Genomic DNA, 25,391 nt, shown 5'->3' with positions numbered 1-25,391 from the left:
AAAGTATTACAATACAGATCATACAATACATGTCGGTCGCGGTAGTAAATGATTGGTTCCATGCCACTATAGAAACTACAACATTGATTTCTGCTAGATTCCCTGCCCTCTTCATAAGCAAAACCGACCGTTGATTTGAACAAAGCAAAAATGCTCCACAAATATGATGTTTTACCATATTGAGATTCGAAGGCAATGACAAATTATGCCACTTTGTCGCATGCATTCTTTCGTAAATGGTTGATGCTATAATGTAGTGATACCCATACAGCATACACATCTCACCAGATACAAATATTAACAAATAACCGCAAGGAACATATGTGTAGTTTATGCCTCTTTCTTTATACTTAGTAGATCATTTATCTTGATACCCTTTGAGAAATTTAAGCTAATGGGCCAATATTCTTAAAAGTATACTGCTCAGACGTACTCTGAGAAAATAACAGATGAATAATGTTACACAAAATTAACTTTTTGAAATTGCATTTTGTGAAATGAGTACAAATTTCAAATGCGCATATCAGACTTTAACTTACACTATTACACGTATTAATGTCTTACTGGTAACGCAGACGTAGCAATCCACTTCGAAAAAACTGAACTGTGTAATACTATGATCATAAAAGGATTAATTACAAATGATCAAGAATAGAATTACATTGTATCTAATGAGTGACTTTATTTCTAACCCCCATTTCAAAAAAATATCATAAATAACTACCTCTTCTAAATAACTGATTCCTTAATAACTGATTTCAATAACTGATTATAGATCTCAATACAATCTTCAGCAATTTCACATTGCAAAATGCTTTGGAGACTGCTACGTTTTCAACATTGCAGAAGTTACTTAGCTCCAAAAGTGATTGTAATTATACGTAACGAAATGTATTTTTATGATACTATGACGAAAGGTAAACAAGAACAAAACATTTCAAGAAGTTACATATATACAGGATCCCGCTATATTTTTATGGTGTGTATATAATAATGTAAATTTAAAGTGTAAACAAAATTAATATTTTCACTTCACTATTTTGTAACATTTCACTATTTTGTAGATTATTAGTAAAGTTATTATTAAAGGATATTATTATTAGATTATTATTAAGGCATTTATTTCCTATATATTGATTTGTAATAGAACAACATTTCATACTTACTTGAACAGTCGACTGTAGAAAGTAGGAAATTAAACACATATAATTATTTCAATTCTGTCAGTCGACAATATGTAATAAATAACGTTTAAAGTTATAGAACACTAAAAGACTACATACAGATTGTTTTCAATATTTCGTAATTTCTATAAAATATTTCAGGTAAATCATATTCATTGCCGGTGCATACACACAAGGATTGTTTTCGCATATTTAAATTTAGAATGTTACATATAATTACGAAAAAAACTGTCTTAGAAAATAAAGTTTGTTAAATATTAATGTTTCTACATTAAATTAAGACGAGGGAGTTTCTGCTAGGTCCTAAGTATTGGTAGAAGAAAAAGAAACAACTTGATGTAAGTAAAATTATTCATTTCTAGTGACGAAATAAGACATTTCTCATTACTTTTCGTTTTCATTCTGAACTTCATCATCAGGATTGCAATCTCAAACTCTGGCTACTCTCAGATTAAGCAGCCATGTTACTCTAACAAAAAACACCAAGAACAAGACTATTATCTTATATAATTTAGACTTCAATACTTTAGAACATATTGCAATGTAATACTTTTAAACACAACAGCAACAAAACATAAATGCTTTCGTTCGGCATCTAAGTTATTAGTGGAAGTCTCTTGGTATGCAATATTGATATTCTATATTTGAATCCATCTATCCATTAAGAATGAAGAATTATATTTTATTTTATTTAGCTTACTCCACAACAACGTGTAACAATAATAAAGTACTACAAATTTATATGCTGCTTCAATCATGGTGCGATATATATCTGAACATGTAGCATGTCAAATTTTGAGAAATAATAATGTTACGAATATAAGTCTATACAGATAATAACTTCCACAATTTTAATCCCAAAATTAGTAATTCTTTGTTAATTTCATAGTGAGACAAGCTGATTGCGGACCTCATGCAGAACGTTGAAGAATGCAAATAAAAAACTGGCAAATATAGAAGCGTAAGTACATGTGCTAGAAGGGTAGTAGATATTCGTAATTCATTATGAATTGTGTTGAATATGACGTTCAAAGAATGAATTTTATGGATGAACAAAAACAGTTGTTCTTCAGATTTATAGTGGCAGGAAGATACATCAGATATACAATTATTAAAGGTTGTTCAAACATATAAACAAATGTAGCCTAGTAAGGTGGAAATAAATTGATAAAATCATATACATATGAAGACGATTCGTATGAGATGGTACGTAAGTAAATTGATAACAGTTGTCTATGTCACGTACAGTTCAGTGCCAGAAAAGAAAAAAAACAATACTCTCAGTTGCTCTACATTATACGACATCCGTGATAAAAAGAGTATATTCGGAATCTCTTTGGTCTTGATTACATCACGCACTCATCGACTGGGAGCGGTTTGAAATTGCATTAATGTTCTCGTTACTCTGTTGTCTTTTAACCTAAAATTCATAACCTAAAATTATCTTACACAAATTCCTTGGGTGAACGATGTAAATTAATTTGTATTTGGTAATGTACATGGTAATTTCCACAATCGATAATTCTAACACCAATTTTATATATATATATATATATATATATATAAACTTGGCTTAGAATTATCCAGTGTGGCAATTGCCATATAATACTTATAGTATCTCTTTTAATTGCATAATATAATACTTGTTAAGAACCGATTGCATATGATTACAATAAAAATCACCATGTCGAAGATTCCCCTGAAATCAATGCTCACACAAATTATTCATATTTTCGTGCATAATATATGCTTTGAGTACCTATAAATCAAATGTGGAGATATTGTGTGTAGATACAGAATGACAAAGACCACGTTGTTTATTGTCAATTCGAATACCCTGTTTGAATGTTAAGTACGTGTTAAAATCTGAAGTTTTTCAAGTTCTATTTTTGTCAATTTCAAAATCGTGTTCTAGGAAAGATTAGATACAGGAATAGCAAAGGTCAAAAATCCAATTGGTGTCATTGCTTTCAATATGTTTAATACTTTTCAAATATACAACAGATAACATTACACAAGAAATCACAATAATAAAACTTGTCGATAGTTCGCACTGGAGAACCTTCCATACCTGCAGGATGTATTTCAAATATTTAGCGTAAGCACATTAATTTCAGTCACCTGATCTTCAACGGTACACTGATATGGTGTGTTATTTTCGTAGAACTGCACACAGCAAATGGGAAATAGCTACATTCTTCCTTCCCCTTAAATAAATCTAACTTATTTCCACAATGTAAGTTACAAGTTGTCCAGACTGTGTGGAAGAAACGATGTAAATGAAGAAAATATAACACAACGCAGTCCCTAATCAGATCATCTAACACACATTTTGGATATCCTTATATATATGTCTTCTTGTTTGGGAGGCAATTAATTTTGTCTGTGTCCAAACCTTGTTTCTTTACAAATAGATGCATATTATTCCTACTTAAAGTGTAGGGATTATTCACCCATCACTACGCTGCATCTTCAAGTACGATTTCTTAAGAATTATATCATGTAATAGCCAATTATGGTTGTCAAACTTCATTGTTTCACAAATTCTTCACTCTATTTTCTGCAAATTCTTCGTCTCATAATTCAGGAAATTAGTTCACACATTGCATTCATTTACTCGATATTCCATTTGTTGATGTAATGAAATAGTCTTGTAAAGTTTACTAGTAGTATTACGCAGTTCATACTCTACTCTTTTACGAAACGTTATGCTATTTCTGATCACGTTTAATTTTCCGTCTATTCATAGTCAGCTACGCCGTTAATTTTGAGGGTCTTTGTTGAATCCATGTAGGTAAAGCAAATTGTTCCAAGCTGATTTTAAATGTAAATTTAAATGATATTCATGTCTGATTTACAACCGCTAACCAACCTAAAATGAGTTTAAAGTCACAATCGTTTTCAATGTTAACTTCAAAAGTACATTTTTTTATTTTATCTTTTAATGTATTTTCTTCGCCTGGTATAGGCATGATATTGTGAGTAGAATACTGCTACATACACAATGGCACTTTACTTGAGCTGAATTCTATCTAGAGACTTACTTAGCATTTTTTTAAGATCAATAAACCTTAGAAACTTACTAAGCATTATTTAAGATCAAAATACCTTGACTATATTACTATAGAACCTTGACTATATTAATCGTGATAACTTAAAGATCAAATTGTAATGAGAACATTTGTCTACCTGGGATATGCAAAAAGATAATAGGAGTAACTGATATTTATAGAACTTGAATATTACCGGAAGTTGTTTTGCCAACGTTATCAATCCCAAATACCTGCACTGGTATGATAGTATTAAGTTGATTAAATTTCTGTTAACCTCTTGTCACATATTAAATATATAGGGGAATAAGACCTCAAATACTGCAAAGATTTCAAACTTTTACAGTAACTAACTCGATTAGCATTTTGATTCAGATCAAAATAAGCATTTATCGTCACTATTTTATATATTCAGTACATTCTTTTATTTACAATCCTAATATACTTTCTGATTTCCTGATCCTGATTTCCTATTACAATTATTTCTGAAGAACTTTTTCGACAGTGCTCTGATATTTGGACTCTGTTCGCGGCAGATGAACGCACGCGTATGAATTGCAGGGAAGTTCTAAGCCTATGTATTCGGTATATTTATAAATCTCAGGTTATAGGGAGATTTATATGTGGTGCCCCTGTGACTTCTACGAAGGCTGAAGTTATAAAATATGTAATTGTTAGAGAAATCAAGAAATTTGGTTTACTTTTTTAGAAAAAAATGATGGTGCTTCAAATTTTATATGAAAGTATAAGTGAGTCCAGTCTTTTAAAGATCCTTCGCGGCTAAGTGGTTAGCGTACGCGCCCTTGGCGTGGGAGACCCGGGTTCGATTCCCGGTGGGAGCTCATGTGGTTCGGATTCCACGTTAATCAGTAGCTACACGTCTCATATAGCCTTACTGCAGAACGGGACGTTAAACTCAAAATCAACTCAACTCTTTTAAACTAAAATTCTCCCTATATGATATTTCTGCACTGTAGATCATATTTACGTTAACTCGGTAAGAGTTCGCGAATCCATTCCACCCGTAAAGAAAGTCGGAAATGCTGTTGGTTCTATTTTTATGTTGTTTCATGGCAGTAATAAAACACTGGCCATCTTCGAGCCAGTTGAAGTTGTAATGAAGCAGCCAGGGAAGAATACATGTCTTTTTGACTTCTGACGCTAAAGTGGCTGTGATCTGTAGGCACTTTACCAGTATATGTTACCGTCATCTTTGAAACATATATATAATGCAGATACAGACTACAGGTGTTTAACAGGTGGATTATTGCTTCTGGTTAGGCAACCTTCAACACCATGCTTTTTGCAAGTACACTCACATTTCTTGGAATCCCATAGACAAAGTAAGGAATTTCATAATACTAGCGGCACACATTGTGATACATTTTGTTTCTAAACTCCGTGCAAGAACTTGTTATTATTAAAGTAAATGATATTTTTGATCTGTCAGCCAAAAATGATCAAGTATGCAGAAGAAGTTGGTTTTGTTGTCGACAGTGATGCTGATCAAGCTAAAATGTTGCGTGTTTCTGAGAAATAATAAAGTTAGTTCTCCAAATTATGAGAATGAGAGTTAACGATGATTTTCAGGTGTGTTTGGGGACATACTGCAATCGTGATAACTTTGTCTTTTATTTTAACCTTAAATGATATATGGTTTAACTGCAAGCGTACAGTGGTGATTAGTGTTTGGATTACCAGTTGTCTTTTGCAAATAATGTGAAGTAATTATATTTTTGATATAAATGTTTTATGCTCTTATATTCATGTGAGGGATGGTTGAAAATCGAATTCTGCTTCCAGAGGTCGTAAGTGCTAGTTTTGTAAGAGTCACAATAGTTGATAGTTTACGGTGAGAGAGTATTAGTAATCTTACTAGAGAAGTACGCTACGCAATTATCGAGAGGATTACAAAATACATTCACTTAGCTAGGTATATTAGCTCTTAAATACATATATATATTATGAGTGTATATGACAAAATATATAATAGAAGCCTATTATACAGAGGTCGAGATAGCCCCGAGGATTAATCTACACTCTTTCAATTAGAATCCTTCGAAAATCTCTGCTTTAATTTGATTAAATACAAATTAAATGAAAGTTTAAAATCAAAGTTTTTCGAGAAAGTTAATTTAAAACATGAATTGAAATCCAAGGCCATTAGACCGGATTCGATTTAAACAATAATCTCTAATATGTATACGTGGCTGGTGGCGTTATTAGTGTTTATTCTATAAACTGTAAAAGAGTGCACGAAGGTATATTGCAACTCAGAATTAGGTCGCAATATCACCTTATAGGATGGACAAGTTATAGATACAGAAACAAATGAATGAAACATCCAAAGTTTCAATTGGTGAATGACCAGCGAAAGTTCCTCGAAATATTGCAAATGATAACGAAAGTGAAATATGCTATTTGCAGCATTCAGCCAAACATCAAAGATCCTGCCCTAAAATCGAAAACCATGTTGTAAAAGATTCCAAGAGCATTTTTTATTAGAAGCAAATAAATCTTAGAGGCTAAAATTAAGATATTATTATGTAGATAATGACAAAGAAGGAAAAGGAATCATCGGGTTCATGAACTGTTGAAGTCAGCATCAAAAATTTGGAGTTGACTTCCCCAGCAAGAACTGTAAAAGGAAAACTTTAGTGGAATCAGTTAAGCGAAACTAAAACATCTTCCATCGTAGTCGCAAACACGATGATGAAAGGGGAGCAATTCACTTCTGGAAAAGGTGCAGTCTGAACTAATAGCCAAATATATGAAACGAAAAACAAAATGTCAGATTCTATCTGACACAAAAATCAGTTATAAACGGATGTTTGGATAATCCGGGAAGGACGAAAAACAACGAGTACTGCCAGTGATATTATCCAAACCGAAAGTTATTAACATTATGTTAACTTACATGTATAGCTAGGTAAATAACAAACTAGTATATTCAACATGATCATTGTTAATTTTTGTAAGTGTAGAGCCATGCATTACACTGAACTTTTTCATACAATTAAATAATTTTAAGTGTAAATTGAACCGATACACTGATATTTAGATCTAAAGTTAATAAACTCATGATAATCTTCCTGTATCATTAGCTGCAACAAGATAGCATCATTTAGTTCATGAGAAAACTAAGGTTCTCACATATTTAGTATTAAGGACTTAAAGTTTCACGTCCCTCACTATGTCTTGGGATGAATGGTCAGTGAAAAAATGTCTATGAAATGGTTGTTGGATTATTATATTTGAACAGACAAATTTTGAAAAAACAAAGTACACGGTATTGTTCATCACAAAAACGTATGTTAGGAAGAGTTATTCTTTGTTACCAAGTAAATCCATCCCGGCTAACGAAGTTGTACGGTGCCTCAGCATCACTACTTCAGTTTGGATACCACCGGTGTGTTTCCAGCAATTTACAGAAATATTATTACTTACCTGCATTGTTTGAATCTTGTGGGAGAAAGACATTGTTAAATATTTCGGGTGACATTACAGAAAGGGTTGATACGAAATAATTTAACGTTGGTCAACCACACATTTAAATTGTAATATTAAGGCCAAATAACCTCACTCAAAATTATCATGGACATAAAATTTCGGTTAAAATTTTATTACCTCTCACCATTGTCTTAAGTGCTATAACGATCACCACTTGTATACACGACTCTAAAAGTGCATTACCACCTGCAATTCTCCTTTTCCTGCAATAGCAGGCAACCGAAAAACCTAGGCGCTTCGGTTGGTTGCGAATTCGAAAGGCGTCGGACCAAACCTCAATTTTGTAACAAATATATCAGTGTGGCAAACTGCAAATAACAGAATAAAACGAATTATTGAAAATGACAATTTTAATATCGTGGCGGAGTTGGATGACATCAAAAGTTACAACATGATCTTACTTAAGCAGTTCAAACAAGATCAATGGCAAGAAACATATCACAGGAAAGCATTTCTATCCTCCTCCGCAACAAAAAATAATCTCATAAAAAGAAAAAAAGTTACACAATGTGAAGGATTAATATAAAAGCCTCACCAAATATTTTGAACGTTGACAACGGAAAATTCAAGAACAACTGAAACAAAGTTCATGCGAATGAATTGTAGACGTAAAATGAGGATACGGGTTTCGTATTTTCCTTAAAAAAAGTTTGAGTGGGGCACGAGCCCCTCCAAACCTTTAATCACAAAATATGAAACGTGCTAGTAACACTATGTTAAATGCGTGTAAAGGACATGAAGAATTGCAACGAAACTTTGTGTATGGACAATACGTCAAAAATAAACGAATACGGGTTTTTATGTTCTGTGGAAAAACGATTTTTGGGGGCAAAAGTCCCCACGCAAAATGTTTAAAGCTGACGCCCGAAAGGCAAGGAAAAGTGAACTAAAGTGAATGAAATTGTGAACAGAGATTGCAGATGTAAAATGAGGATACGGGTATCGGATTTTCTTAAAAAAATGTTGGGTGAAGCACGGACCCTTCCAAATGTTTGATCACGAAATTTAAGAACTGCTAGTAACACTATGTCAGATGTGTGTAAAGTACATGAAGAATCGCAACGAAACGCAACGTATAGGCAATACGCGAAAAAAAGGATTACGGCTTTTTTATTTTCTGCGGAAAAACGGTTTCAGGGGGCAAAAGAACCCACCCCAAACTTTTGAAAATTTATGCCTGAAAGGCAAGTTCAAGTGGACCGAAGTGAATGAAATTGCGAAAAGATATTGCACACATCTAATTAAGGAATACGGGTTTCGTATTTTCCTGGAACAAACGGTTGGGTGGGACACGGACCCCTCCAAACCTTTGACCACAAAATATGAAAAATGTTAGTAACACTAGGTCAAATGTGTAAAAGACATGAAGAATTGCAGGGAAACTTTACGTGTTGACAATACGCAAGAAATAAATGAATACGGGTTTTTATTTTCTGCGGAAAAACGGTTTTAGAGGGCAAAACTATCTCCCAAAATTTCGAAAGTTTACGCCCGAAAGGCAAGAAGAAGTGAACCGAAGTGAATGAAATTATGCACAGATATTTTACACACAAAATAAGTGAATACGAATTTCGTATTTTCCTGGAAAAAAAGATGGTTGGGTGGGGCACGGAGCCCTCCAAACATTTGATTACGAAAACATTGTAAGCGTTAAAGGTGCCTCCCGAAATATTATAAAATACTATATATACTGTTTGTGCTTACTGTTGATCTTCCAAATTTGAAAAATCGGATGGATACAGTTGTGAACCATAAAAGGTCTTATTTTACATATCCAATATCTACACACAATTTCTTTCTCTTCTGTCCACTCCTTCCGCCACCAAACGCCTCGGTCCACCCAAAAGGTTTTTCTTTCCAGGAAAATACGAAACACGTATTCCTTCATCTTACCTCTACAATATTTGAGCACAGTTTCATTCACTTCGGTCCACTTGTTTTTGCCTTTTGGGGGTCAATTTTCCAAATTTTGTGTGGGGGCCTTTTCCCCTTTACCGTTTTTTCACAGAAAGTAAAAAAACGCATTAGTTTTTTTCGCATATTGTCACTACACAAAATTTCGTTACAATTCTTCATGTTCTGTAGGCACTTTGTCAAACTGCTATTAGCACTTTTGATATTTCTTGATCAAACATTTGGAGGGGTCTGTGCCCCACCTAACCGTTTTTTTTTTCAGGAAAATACGAAACCCATATTCTCTCATTTTATGTCTACAATATCTGTGCACAATTTTATTCACTTGGGTCCACTTGGTATTATCTTTCGGGAGTCAATTCTCAAAATTTTGGGTCTGGGTTATCACCCCCTGAAAACTATTACCGCAGAAAATAAAAATACACGTATTAGTTTATTTTATGTGTAGTTTGTACCTACCAAAATTTTATAAAAATCGGAATGTTACACTTGGGAAGTGTTACTTGTCAGTCATTGTAGAACTATTTTCCTTGTTTTTCCATCAATAAGAAATCGCATGACAAGTAATGGGTCCAAATGGATGAATCGAGTTGCGGGATGAAACTTAGTGCGACTGATAGAGGATATGGAAATATGTATATGTGCAAAGTTATAAGGGCTGAGCGCCATAAGAAACGGAGGGGGGTCAAAATTGAAGGGAGGAGGGCTATGCTATGTTATTGAAATACATCAAATAAACTATTGAATCATAAAAATAGTGAAAGATAGACAATGCAAACGGTGATAATTTCTCATATTGACAGGAGAAGAATGGGCAGAGTAGATCGCGAACCTCTGGCAGCACCTTCAAATCCGCCATTTTGAAATATGTGATAATTTTGGAAATGGAAAGGTAGTGATGTGATATATCAGTTAGGGCCAGCATGTTCTCAACAGTCAATTATGATCTTTAGTGATCTCTATCTGTACTTAGTTGTTAGATTTAGGATAATCTTCATAATTATTTACGAAAATCTAGGAGACTGATACTCGTATGTTGAAAGTTTGGACTATCACGAAAACACATTTAAGTTCAACATGTCCAGAGCCAAGAAAACTAATCTCGAAATTTGATATCCAAGTTGTATATTAATATATTTCACTGTCGAATATCAAATTTAACTGTTATTTTTCTTGGTTTGTAGATATGAGTTATTTTTTGTCCATAATACGACTAATAATGCTAAAAGACTCACAAATCAAATTTAGTTCGCACCTTTAGCATTTCTTACAATTAACGTTCAATTGTAGTTCTTAGCCTTTCAAAATTATGAGCCTCACAGACTCCTTCTTTCCTACAAATATTAGTATCAATAATATATCCTATTGAAAAATCTTAACGGTAACCCACCGACAAACTGTAAGCAACCCCTGTAAAATGAAATGAAGTATTTCATTTTAACGAACCACGATTATGCTCTTTAGGCTAAGGGAGACAATGATTAAGGCAAGTGAATGTTGATGGAAGATATGATGGAATGAGAATGTGGAAGGAAATTGAAGTATCCCGAGAAAACCCACACACGATACGATGGTGTCCACCACAAAGTTTCTTGGCTGAGGATCGAACCAGAGGCCCCACGTACCAGAAACAAGTGTTTACCACTGAGTCACCGGGTCCTCCCCCAATCCCTAAAAGACGTGGACATCCAGTTAAGAATAACTGACATAAAAAACGTACTAACCATTTTCTCACAAAGGAAACTCCACGAATCCCACATTCTGACCGTTTGTACTTCTTGTATGTTGGTTTATCACAAACATTACTTAGTATATCGATACATCTGTCAGAATAAGAGTGTTTGCTCCAAAGTAGAGGTAGGTGACTTAGTGATAGAGCGCTTACTTCTGATGCGGGATGGACCTCGTTGGATCCCAGACTTAAAGTTTGTAGTGGATACCATCGTACCCGTGAGATTTCTCGGAATTATCCTGTTTTCTCCTATATTCTCATTTCACAAATTATTTTCCAAAAATTAGCTTCCATCTATTACCTCTCTTTATTATTGGATCGGATTTCAGTTTAGCATCCCTTGGGTAGCAAAATTACATGAGATATGGAAATACAGATTAACATGAGATCCCAAATGTTTGCGCTCCATCTCCTATGCGAAAGTAGCAGACGCTACCCAATATCCATGCGTGATCTCTCTGTCTTCATTAGCCTAGAAGGCATAAAATTTAAACTTTATGGACTTCATATAATTTCAGTTCTTCCTCGATAGCAAATTCTATACTGAGACAAAGTAGATCAATCAAATGTGTTCATCTTCCCTTTTTTATAATTTTAATGATGTTCTTGTAACTTTGACCGTGTTCTCAGATTCCTGTTAGTTGAAATATCGTAGTTAACTAGCCTCGGTCTACGTTTCATAAAATATCCCCATAATTCTTCAATTTTTTTGAGGTGATCTTTGTGCTGCTCCTGTACCATATCGAGTTGTGCATTAATGGAAACCATGGCTAAAGTAATATACATTTCCTTTCCCCCGACTTCTATCCGACATTTTGTTCTCGAGTTATCGGTGTTTTGGGCATTTTTCCGACTGGTTTTTGGCTGGTCATAGCGCCAAAAAGAAGCATTTGTGCACCCAGGCTGTCTTATCATGGTGTCAGGAATATGCTCCCAACGCTGTCAGTTTTGTTTTGAAACACGCTCTATATTTCTATCCTGTTTCTGATTAGCTTACCTTTGCCAATCAATTTCCAGTATTGCCAAAACAAACCAAATGTGACCTAAATTCACTAAATCGCCTACCCCCTATGCTTTCTTCTTGTATAGTACTTGTTATATATTTAGATTGTAGTTGACAGAGGTAGCCAATATTGATTGATATATCTGGTTAAAATGCTAGTATAGGAATTCCCTCTTCAGTACAGAAATTCCCTCTTTGCATCCTACCGCAATTTTAGTTGAGATGGGATTAAGTAAGATGGGAATTCCCATCTCGCCTAAAATGATAGGCATTCTTATCTTGGAGATGTAAGTGACTGAAAAATCGTTAGGCTAAGTGGGATTAGGCTAGATGAGATGGAATCATCTGAAAAGGTAAGGGGACGGTAGGTAGCGGCATGACGTCACGCCGTACCCCATGCCTATCTTTGTCCATTGTAAATGCTTAGGAAGTGCGGGGTCGCCGTACCCAGTCTTTGGAGGTGGGGATAGGGTCCCCCGCGTTCCCACGCACTTTTACCCCTGTTGCTAAATATTAATTGCTGTAAGGACTAACGAAAAATATTACGTAATAATAATAATAATAATAATAATAACGGATCTGAATGATAAATATATTTTTTCAACTTTTATTACAATTGCTGTCTGTTCCCGTGAATCTGGTTATATTGTTTTTGTAAGGAATAAAGAGGCATCAAACAATAATATAATTTGTATAAAAGAAAAAAAGCCTTATCAGTTGTATTACGAACTGACAAACTGACCTTGCGTCTGTTTTTTTTTTAAAACACAATGTTACGAGGCACAGAAGCCACCACGCCTGCGGTGTGCTTGCTTTTATGCCTCAGGCAGCTTCAGTACTAAGGTTAAGACTTTCATTCTGTTATGTAGCTATCAGTCAGTCTCACAGGTTCGTTGCAACGCTGAATTTTACAAGAAAGATTTTGTTCATAGGATAGGAAGCAAAGTCTATCGTACGTTGTAATCCCTTCCCCTCTTTTGCACAGTGTGTTAAACTTAACTTGTATACGGTAGTAAGTTACAGAAAAGAGAATGTTATTTTTTAAATGACATTTTCGAATAAGATTGACCATTATTACAATATATTCAAGATGAAAAATATTCATTTAACAGTCGTCGTACTTATTTGCCTGCACTGAAATTCCCATAATGTGCTTACTTCTTCTCTAATATGAGCTCCGAGTTTCTTCGTGGCTAAGTGGTTAGTGTATGCGCCTTTGGCGTGAAACACCCGGGCTCGATTCCGGTGAGAGTTCATGTAGTTCGGATTTCACGATTAATCAATAGGTCCGGTCTCATATAGCCTCGCTGCTGAAAGGGACGGCAAAATCAACTCAACTCATATTCAGCACCATAGGAGATATAATTCCGAGGGTAATTTTGTCCCTGGAAAACCTCCCAAAATCATCAACGGTACGAAATATGTCTGCAATGCAAGATGTCAATCATTTCCAAGTCTATTCTCTGTGACCTAGTTTCCTTTTCATCTTTTCAGTAAACTAGACAGACAAAAGGAAGAATAGAGGCTTTATTCCAGAAAATTGTGTTCGAAGGTGGGGGGTCACACAGGCCCGTATCCATGGGGAGTCTAGGGGGAAGGGCTCACCCTAAACTTTTACATGAGAATGATTTATGAGCATTAAAGTAGTCAGCCTTAAGAATTTTTTTAGGATGATACTAGATTCAACTCCTGGTGTAAGCTCAACTTTCAGTCCTGTGTCATTTGCAGGTCTCGTTTTATACAGATTCGTTAAAAAACCTCTAAAAATGTGCTATGACTAGTATGCGAACTAAAGTTTTTTTTAGCAAAAGAGAGAGAAATTTCTTGCTTTAGACTCTGCCCTGCAATCCAGTTTTCCTGGAGGCGAGATAGTATGGTTGGGAACGGCCAATCAGATTCAAGTTCCGAACCAACATTATAAAGACCTTCCTTTATGACCTTACTGTTGTAAAAAAACGAAAAACAAAAATATACTGATAGTTCCAGTAATAGATATTATGGGAAAGAGATTTAAAAAATAGGTGGTTTTGAAATAGAGAAAGGCCAATACATGAGCTTTATTAGTATTACTAGCATATATTACCCGCTTTGTTAAGTTGAAATGAAAATTTAAAAGCATAACTCCGTATTTTATGTGTTTAGTACAAGTGAAATATGCTGTTTTCGTTTTTAATGGCATCTCAATACTTACTTTGATTTGGAACTTTGAAATTTCATCCTTTTTTTCCACTAAAAAGTATTGATAATTCAACAAGGAAATAATTATACTATGATAATTTAATTGAACTTTCTCGTTATTTGGCACATGGCAAACAGCAGTGTGGTAATTGAAGGGGAAGAAGGAGAGAAATTCCCATTCACCCCTGAACACTTTCCAGGAACCTTGTTCCCTTTCGCTTTCTAGAACTTGGTAATGGGAGGGAACTTGGTAATGGCATCAAAACCTCATGTGTAATTGCAAAAATTAAATTTATAAACAAATAAGAAATCATCAGTTTATCAGGTTTTAATTGATAATTTATTCACAAGATTCCCTATCAAATGCCTGGTAGATGAAGTTTCTGTTCTACATGGGTCGACATTGCAAGCTGACGTGGTCGATATGGAAAAGATGTTGTATGGTGATAGAGAGACGATACTTCTTGCTGAGTATTTCAAACCTGATCAAGAAAAATCATTATCAGACTTAAGTCTAACAAGTAGATTGTCGATGAGAAGTTGCAGAAATCAGGTAGAAGTATTATCAATTTCCACGACAGAGTGAGAATGGGGATTTTCCCTTATGAATTTACAGATGACTGATATTAGAAATAGACTAAGTGGTCAAACATTGTCTAACTTGTTGCTCATCAATGTTAATGGCCTACCGCTAGACATACTCAAAGTAGACGAGCTAGTTATTTCTTGGCTGAAGGATGGACATCTTCCCACTGCGGATGATTTACCGCCTAAAAGTTACAAATAGGAAATAAATCCGATTTCAGATTTGTTTTAAGGTGGAATATCACGAGTTACGGAAAATGTATACTTGTATTACTAATGGCTTATTTGTGTTATTCAACTTTGTACCTAATTTTTAGTAAGTTTCTTCTTTGCTTTAGGTAAACTACTGTGAATAAATATTCATAATAATTGCTATTATGCATATTTGTAACTTAAATTTAACGTGGGTTGTTAGTGATTACACAAATTACAATTATGAGCATACTTTATGGAAATGCTCTCACATAGGGTACCCGAGCACCTTTATACCCTATGAACAACTGATTTTTCAAGTCTTTTGTGAGAAAAATACTGTGAATTGAGAAACCATAACCTTTTCCATATTGTACAGGGGTATGTTCCTGCGAATAGAAGTTTCTTGTGGAATGCGTTCAGAAATTAACACTTGCAAGAATACTCTCACAGTACAAGTATATTTTAGGCACTTACTAATTTCCCCCACCTCGAACTGTTTCAATTTCCTCACTGATAAACACTTTACCATTTTATATCGTAAAGGTCAGTTCCACCGTTATTGTAACAGAATGGTGCTTGAGCGACTGACTAGAAATTCAAACTCCGATTAGTGAGAATTTCACAGTCTTGTTTTATTACAAGTGTAAACTCTTTAGTCAGTTCAGAAGAGGCCGTGGATCATGTTCAGACTTGATGACGATTGACTTTGGTGCGTCAGAGTAGGTCAAAGTGGATGAGAGTGGTTTATTGTGGGTGGTGGGTCACGGTGGGTCAGAGTGGGGCACCGTGGGTGGTGGGTCAGAGTGAGTCACTGTGGGTGGTGGGTCAGAGTGGGTCATCGTGGATGGTGGGTCATGGTGAGTCACAGTGGGTTACGGTGGGTGGAAGGTCATGGTGGGTCGTGGGTCACAGTGGGTCGCGGTGGGTAGTGGGTCATGGTGGGTCGTGTTTCACAGTGAGTCATGGTGGGTGGTGTGTCAGTGGGTCGTGGTTCAAGTTTTCATTGACCCACGCCAACTCTGTCTCCTATGGTGCTGAATATCAATTGAGTTAATTTTGTGGTCCCTTTCAGCAGCGAAGCTATATGAGGCGGGACCTATTGATTAATCGTGAAATCCGAACTACATGAGCTCTAACCGGAATCGAGCCCGGGTCTCTCACGCCAAATGCGCGTACACCAACCACTTAGCCACGAAGAAGCTCGGGGCTCATATTAAAAAAGAAGAAGCACATTATGGGAATTTGAGTGCAGATAACTAAGTACGACGACTGTTAAAAGAATATTTTTCATCTTGAATATAGTCTAATACTGGTCAATCTTTTTCGATACTGTCATTTAAAAAAATTAGCATTCTCTTTTCTGTAACTTACTACCGTATACAAGTTAAATTTCACACACTGTGCAAAAGAGGGGAAGGGATTACAACGTACGATGGACTTTGCTTCCTATCCGATGAACAAAACCTTTCTTGTAAAATTCAGCGTTGCAAAGAACCTGTGTGACTGACTGATAGCTACACATAAATTGACAGAATGAAAGTCTTAACTTTAGTAATGAAGCTGCCTGAGGCAAAAAAGCAAGAACACCGCAGGCGTGGTGGCTTCTGTGAATCGTAACATTGTGTTTTTAAAAAAAAACAGAGGCAAGGTCAGTTTGTCAGTTCGTAATACAACTGATAAGGCTTTTTTTCTTTTATACACATCATATTGTTGTTTGAAGCCTCTTTATTCCTTACAAAAACAATATAACCAGATTCACGGGAACAGACAGCAATTGTAATAAAAGTTGAAAAAATATATTTATCATTCAGATCCGTTATTATTATTATTATTATTAATAATAATAATAATATTATATTATATTATATTATATTATTATAAGCATTCACAATGCACAAAGATAGGCATGGGGTACGGCGTGACGTCATGCCGCTACCTTCCGTCCCCTTACCTTTTCAGATGATTCCACCCCATCTAGCCTAATCCCACTTAGCCTAACGATTTATCAGCCACTTACATCTCCAAGATAAGAATGCCTATCATTTTAGGCGAGATGGGAATTCCCATCTTACTTAATCCCATCTCAACTAAAATTGCGGTAGGATGCAAGGAGAGAATTTCTGTACTGAAGAGGGAATTTCTATACTAACATTTTAACTAGATATTTCAATCAATATTGGCAATCTCTGTCAACTACAATCTAAATATATAACAAGTACTATACAAGAAGAAAGCATAGGGGGTAGGCGATTTAGTGAATTTAGTTCACTTTTGGTTTGTTTTGGGAATACTGGAAATGGATTGGCAAAGAGAAGCTAATCAGAAACAGGATAGAAATATAGAGCGTGTTTCAAAACAACACTTACAGCTTTGGGAGATGATTCCTGACACCATGATAAGACAGCCTGGGTGCACAAATGCTTCGTTTTGGCGCTATGACCAGCCAAAAACCAGTCGGAAAAATGTCAAAAACAGCGATAACTCGAGAACAAAATGTCGGATCGAAGTCGGGGGAAAGGAAATGTATATTATTTTTAGCCATGGCTTCCATTAATGCACAACTCGATATGGTACAGGAGCAGCACAAAGATCACCTCAAAGAAATTGAAGAATTATGGGGATATTTTATGAAACGTTGACCGAGGCAAGTTAACTACAATATTTCAACTAACAGGAATCTGAGAACACGGTCAAAGTTACAAGAACATCATTAAAATTATAAAAAAGGGAAGATGAACACATTTGATTGATCTACTTTGTCTCAGTGTAGAATTGGCTTACGAGGAAGAACTGAAATTATATGAAGACAATAAAGTTTAAATGTTATGCCTTCTAGACTAATGAAGACAGAGAGATCACGCAAGGATATTGGGTAGCGTCTGCTACTTTCGCATAGGAGACCCGGCTCCGATTCGCGGCGGGAGCGCAAGCATTTCGGATCTCATGTTAATCCGTAGCTCCATATCTCATGTAATTTTGCTACCCAAGGGATGCTAAACTGAAATCCGATCCAATAATAAAGAGAGGAAATAGATGGAGGCTAATTTTTGGGAAATAATTTGTGAAATGAGAATGTAGGAGAAAACAGGATAACTCCGAGAAATATCACGGGTACGATGGTATCCACTACAAACTTTAAGTCTGGGATCAAACGAGGTCCATCCCGCACCAGAAGTAAGCGCTCTATCACTAAGTCACCTGCCCCTACTTTGGAGCAAACACTGTTATTCTAACAGATGTATCGATATACTATGTAATGTTTGTGATAAACCAACATACAAGAAGTACAAACGGTCAGAATGTGGGATTCGTGGAGTTTCCTTTGTGAGAAAATGGTAAGTACGTTTTTTTATGTCAGGTATTCTTAACTGGATGTCCGCGTCTTTTAGGGATTGGGGGAGGACACGGTGACTCAGTGGTAAACACTTGTTTCTGGTACGTGGGGCCTCTGGTTCGATCCTCAGCCAAGAAACTTTGTGGTGGACACCATCGTATCGTGTGGGTTTTCTCGGGATACTTCAATTTCCTTCCACATTCTCATTCCATCATATCTTCCATTAACATTCACTTGCCTTAATCATTGTCTCCCTTAGCCTAAAGAGCATATTCGTGGTTCGTTAAAATGAAATACTTCATTTCATTTTACAGGGGTTGCTTACAGTTTGTCGTTGGGTTACCGTTAATATAATTTTTCAATAGGATATATTATTAATACTAATATTTGTAAGAAAGAAGGAGTCTGTGAGGCTCATAATTTGAAAGGCTAAGAACTACAATTGAACGTAGATTGTAAGAGATGCTAAAGGTACGAACTAAATTTGATTTGTGAGTCTTATAGCATTATTAGTAGCATTATGGACAAAAAATATTTACAAACCAAGAAAAATAACAGATAAATTTGATATTCGACAGTGAAATATAATAATATACAACTTGGATATCAATTTCGAGGTTAGTTTTCTTGGCTTTGGACATGTTCAACTTATATGTGTTTTCGTGATAGTCCATGCTTTCAACAGACGAGTATCAGTCTCCTAGATTTTCGTAAATAACTATGAAGATTTTTCTAAATCTAACAACTAAGTACTGATACCGATCACTAAAGTTCATAATTGACTGTTGAGAACATGCTGGCCCTAACTGATATATCACATCACTACCTTTCCATTTCCAAAATTATCACATATTTCACAATGGCGAATTTGAAGGTGCCGCTAGAGGTTCGCGATCTACTCTGCCCATTCTTCTTCTGTCAATATGAGAAACTATCACCGTTTGCATTGTCTCTTTCACTATTTTTATGATTCAATAGTTTATTTGATGTATTTCAATAAAATAGCATAGCTCTCCTTCCATATATTTTGACCCCCCTCCGTTTCTTATGGCGTTCAGCCCTTATAACTTTGCACATATACATATTTCCATATCCTCTATCAGTCGCACTAAGTGTCATCCCGCAACTCGATTCATCCATTTGGACCCTTTACTTGTCATGCAATTTCTTATTGATGGGAAAACAAGGAAAATAGTTCTACAATGACTGACAAGTAAGACTTCCCAAGTGTAACACTCCGATTTTGATAAAATTTTGGTAGGTATATACTACACATAAAATAAACTAATACGTGTATTTTTATTTTCTGCCGGAAAGTTGATTCAGGAGGTGATAAACCAGACCCAAAATTTTGAGAGTTGAAGCCCGAAAGGTAATAACAAGTGGACCAAGTGAATGAAATTGTGCACAGATATTGTAGACATAAAATGAGGGAATACGGGTTTCGTATTTTCCTGAAAAAACGGTTAGGTGGGGCACAGACCCGTCCAAATCCTTGATCACGAAATATCAAAAGTGCTAATAGCAGTTTGCCAAAGTGCCTACAGAACATGAAGAATTGCAACGAAATTTTGTGTAGTGACAATATGCGAAAAAAACTAATGCGTTTTTTATTTTCTATGGAAAAACGGTAAAGGGGAAAAGGCCCCCACACAAAATTTTGAACATTGACGCCCAAAAGGCAAAAACAAATGGACCGACGTCAATGAAACTGTGCTCAAATATTGTAGAGGTAAGATGAAGGGATACGTGTTTCGTATTTTCCTGATAAGAAAAACCTTTTGGGTGGACCGAGGCGTCTGGTGGCGGAAGGAGTGGAAAGAAGCGAAAGAAATTGTGTGTAGATATTGGATATGTAAAATAAGACCTTTCGTGTTTCACAAGTGTATCCATCCGATTTTTCAAATTTGGAAGATCAGCAGTAAGCACAAACAGTATATATAGTATTTTATAATATTTCGGGAGGCACCTTTAACGCTTACAATGTTTTCGTGATCAAATGTTTGGGGGGTTCCGTGCCCCACCCAACCATCTTTTTTTCCAGGAAAATACGAAATTCGTATTCACTTATTTTGTGTGTAAAATATCTGTGCATAATTTCATTCACTTCGGTTCACTTCTTCTTGCCTTTCGGGCGTAAACTTTAGTTCTGCCCTCTAGAATCGTTTTTCCGCAGAAAATAAAAACCCGTATTCATTTATTTCTTGCGTATTGTCAACACGTAAAGTTTCCCTGCAATTCTTCATGTCCTTTACACATTTGACCTAGTGTTACTAACATTTTTCATATTTCGTGGTCAAATATTTGGATGGGTCCGTGCACCACCCAACCGATTTTTTTATGAAAATACGAAACCCGTACCCTCATTTTACGTCGGCAATATCTGTTCACATTTCCATTCAGTTTGGTTAACTTCTATTTGCCTTACGGGCGTCAACTTTTAATATTTTCGATGCGAGCTTTTGCCCTCTAAAACCGTAATTCCGCAGTAAATAAAACAACTCATATTCGTCTACTTTTTTGCGTATGGTCGATACACAAACTTTCGTTGCAATTCTTCATGTCCTTTACGTACATCTGACATACTGATACTAGCACTTTTGATATTTCTTGATCAAATGTTTGGAAGGTTCCGTGCCCCACCCAACCGTTTGTTCCAGGAAAATACGAAACCCGTATTTCTTAGTTAGATTTCTGCAATATCTTTTCGCAATTTCATTCACTTCGGTCCATTTCAACTTGCCTTTCAGGCATAAAATTTCAACATTTTGGGTGGGAGCTTTTGCTCCCGAAAATCGTTTTTCCACAGAATATAAAAACAGAATTGATCAAGGTTTGGATGGGTCTATACACAACCTAACAGTTTTTTCCATGTAAATACGAACCCGTATGCGCACATTTTATGCCTACTGTATGTGTGCAAAATTTCATTCACTTTGGCTAAAATCTTATCTTTCGGCGTAAATTTTCAAAAATTTGGGGTGGTTTCTTTTGCCGCTGAAACCATTTTTCCGCAGAAAATTAAAAAAAGTGAAATTACTTTTATTCGCGTATATTCCTAGGTTCGCGTATATTCCTTATATTCGCAATCTCTTTTCACAATTTCATTCACTTTAGTTCACTTTTCCTTGCCTTTCGGGCGTCAGCTTTAAACATTTTGCGTGGGGACTATTGCCCCTAAAATCGTTTTTCCACAGAACATATAAACCCGTATTCGTTTATTTTTGGCGTATTGTCGATACACAAAGTTTCGTTGCAATTATTCATGCTCTTTACACACATTTAACATAGTGTTACTAGCACATTTAACATAGTGTTTGATATTTCGTGATCAAAGGTTTGGAGGGGCTCGTGCCCCACCCAACCTTTTTTTAGGAAAATACGAAACCCGTGTCCTCATTTTACGTCTATAATTCATTCGCATGCACTTCGGTTCAGTTGTTCTAGAATTTTCCGTTGTCAACTTTCAAAATATTTGGTGAGGCTTTCATATTAAACCTTCAGATTATGTTACTTTTTTTCTTTTATGAGATTATTTTTTGTTGCGGAGGAGGAGAGAAATGATATGTGTTTCTGTGATATGTGTTTCTTGCCATTGATCTTGTTTGAACTGCTTAAGTAAGATCATGTTGTAACTTTTGATGTCATCCAACTCCGCCACGATAATAAAATTGTCAATTTCAATAATTCGTTTTATTCTGTTATTTGCAGTTTGCCACACTGATATATTTGCTACAAAATTGAAGTTTGGTCCAACGCCTTTCGAAGTCGCAACCAACCGAACCGCCGAGCTTTTTGTGTTGCCTGCTATTGCAGGAAAAGGAGAATTCCAAGTGGTAATGCACTTTTGGAGTTGTGTATACAAATGGGCCTTTGCTTGATTCCATGTGAGAGTGCAAAAACTATCGTAAATCATACGTCTCCTTTGGACTACATTATATAAGTCGGATCATTATACTATATATATGAACAACATAAAATATCAAATATAAACTATACACATATGGGGATATGCAAATTAGGAATATAGTTATGAATATTCTCTTTTTCTGTATTGGTAGTTAAATATTACATAATATCTTCCATATTGCCAAAAGATTAAATAATACCTCTGATGTCCTAAATGGCGAGGACTGAATCATTGCTGCATTTCTGAAATCTAGTTTGTACGCTAATGCCCACTGTAATACTTATTTCATGTATTAATTTTTTGTCACCTCTCTTGTATGACATTAATCAAGTTGTTTCTTTAAAAGACGTGGTTTCTTGAAAACTCTGTATCTTCAACTCCACCTCATAAGAGAACAGTAGATTGTAGTGAGATTTGAAGGTTGTTGTGAGCATATACCTTACCTCCGTTGATTTATCCATTGATTCAATAATAGAACTTCCTGGAATGAGTGCATTCTTTCAGAGTATTTAGTTATTGTTCGAATTGTGGAATAATAGTGTCCTTGAGATACAGGTATTAAGTAACACTTCCACCAAAAGAGCAGTTTCATTTACATGAAAACTGACTAAAACTAACATTTCATGCTAAATTTGACGTTACGGGTATGATGTTAAAATGTTGCACAAGAATATTCTGTTGTGTAGTGGAATGAGTTAAGCCTGAAAGTTTTCAACTCTTTTAAGTTTCAAATTGTGTCGAAAATAAATCGTACCCTTTAAACGATCACGTCCCTTGGCATATACGCTTCGAAACCCAAACGTTCCATCACACTCCCTGATGATCTACGAGCAAAATGCGATTCACGACAACCTCTCGATCACTTTTTGGTGCGTTAGAGATAACGGAAGTTTCTTGCATGTTGTGTCATAATATACAAATGAATATTCCATTAAAATACAAAAAATATAGCTCAGAATCGTTGATGCTTCTCAGCATTGTAAGCCTCAAAGTATTGTTAGTTATATAATAGCGTTTATCGATATTAATAAACAGTTGTAATTATATGAAAAGTAATAAGTAATGACAAACAAACTGTATATCTACCTTATAGTCTTTGGAAATCGCAGCAAAATGGAAAACAATATTTCTTGAAATTTTAATCACGTGAAAATGATGGAAATCAGTAGAAGAAAGCTGTAGTGGATAGTGAATACTGTAGTTTTGTGTTGCAAATTATGAAATTTAAGTAATACTATTCAATTGTCTGATATTCTATTGTTTATCGAACTAAGTTTTACGAATTCTTTGTCCTGTTTTATTCGCTCGGAAGGATTAATCCATAACGGAACAATGCAACCACGAATTAGGTACCAGTCACCATAAACGTGATTTCTGGAATCTTCTAAGAAGTGTACACGTTATCCAACTATTAATGGTATATGTTGGTCGCCGTATAACATTCATTTAATTATCTATTTGCGAACATGTTTATAAATGTATATCATATTAACTCAGGAACAATGGTAGCGAGAAGCATAATTCAAAGTGCCTATTTGTATGTAATTTTCGATTTTCACGCATTCTGTAAGAGCCATGCTGGAACTGAATGGTCAACTTACCGTAACTCCAAAATTCTCTAGTCATTATTAAAGGATCTGCTTTGAGAATGAACTTCAAATGGTGATATTTAAAAATGAAGAATGGCCACACGTACACATCTAACTAAATTATAATTCCTACACAAATGTTGCGCAACCCCAAGTAATTAGACACTAAGCAAATTTTCGACGAGACAGACAGTTTCGATTTCCTGAAAGAGTAAATGGAGTTAGGATATCACGCTAGGCTGTATGTGCACCTCGCGTATACATTTAACGTTGAGCAGGATGATAAACACCAAATCAAATATTGAACAAACCACGTATATATACCGTTCTTTACGTAGTCGCTCAGAAAATAGCATCCTTAAATCCATCTATCAAAATGCTAATCTCTGAGCCAACAAGTTTCTGAAAATTACCTTCTTATGTTTTATTATAGAAAATCATACACGAACATGTTCAAAAACCGAATGAATATATTAACTATTTCCTGCGGGAAAACTCCAGTTCCAACACTTGACTCTGGGGTATTCCAAAGCCATGGAACATGACCCCATCAGCAGATAACACCTAAATGAGCGCATGCTCAAATCACGGCGTTTATATACATTAAGGCAATAACTCATACATACATACAAAAGAAAGAAAGAATTCAATATCGCGCATCAAAATGTAAACTAGGATAACTTTTTAAAGATACTTCATTTTAAAAACATAAAGTAGGAAAAGTATAACAAAAATGTCGGACAACTTAGAAATTATTTCAACATAAGAAATAAAATATTTTACGTGCAAAATTATTCGTAAATTACTGTGTATCGAAATGGATGTATTAAAGATATCTGGCATCTAGTTTCCAGTGATATTCAGAGGCGGTATGACTTCATCACTGAAAAACCAGAAAGGATATGGCATACCGCCGCATACCGTCTCACTTGGATCACTGTGTGTGATCCTATAAAAACAGATACGTAATGACCTTATAAAATATAAAATATTGGATATTGCGTATATTATACCTCGTGGGTGGCCATTAGGTGCTTCTAGAAGGCGCTCTTTTGTTTGTTGGCCCGGGAGTGTTTGTGTGGCCGTTTGAAGTCATAGGTTGTTATGATCTCCTAAATATTTAAAGCATTGGGTTTTGTGTGGCAGAGCATCAGGGGAGATTTAAGTAGTCCTATAATGCACTCTTCTTTTGGTACTTTTGGCACAG

Source organism: Thermobia domestica, chromosome 4 (assembly GCF_964235325.1).
Source record: "Thermobia domestica chromosome 4, izTheDome1.hap1.1, whole genome shotgun sequence".
Lineage (NCBI taxonomy): Eukaryota > Metazoa > Arthropoda > Insecta > Zygentoma > Lepismatidae > Thermobia > Thermobia domestica.
The sequence above is the reverse complement of the archived record's forward strand: the minus strand, read 5'-3'. Positions refer to the sequence as shown.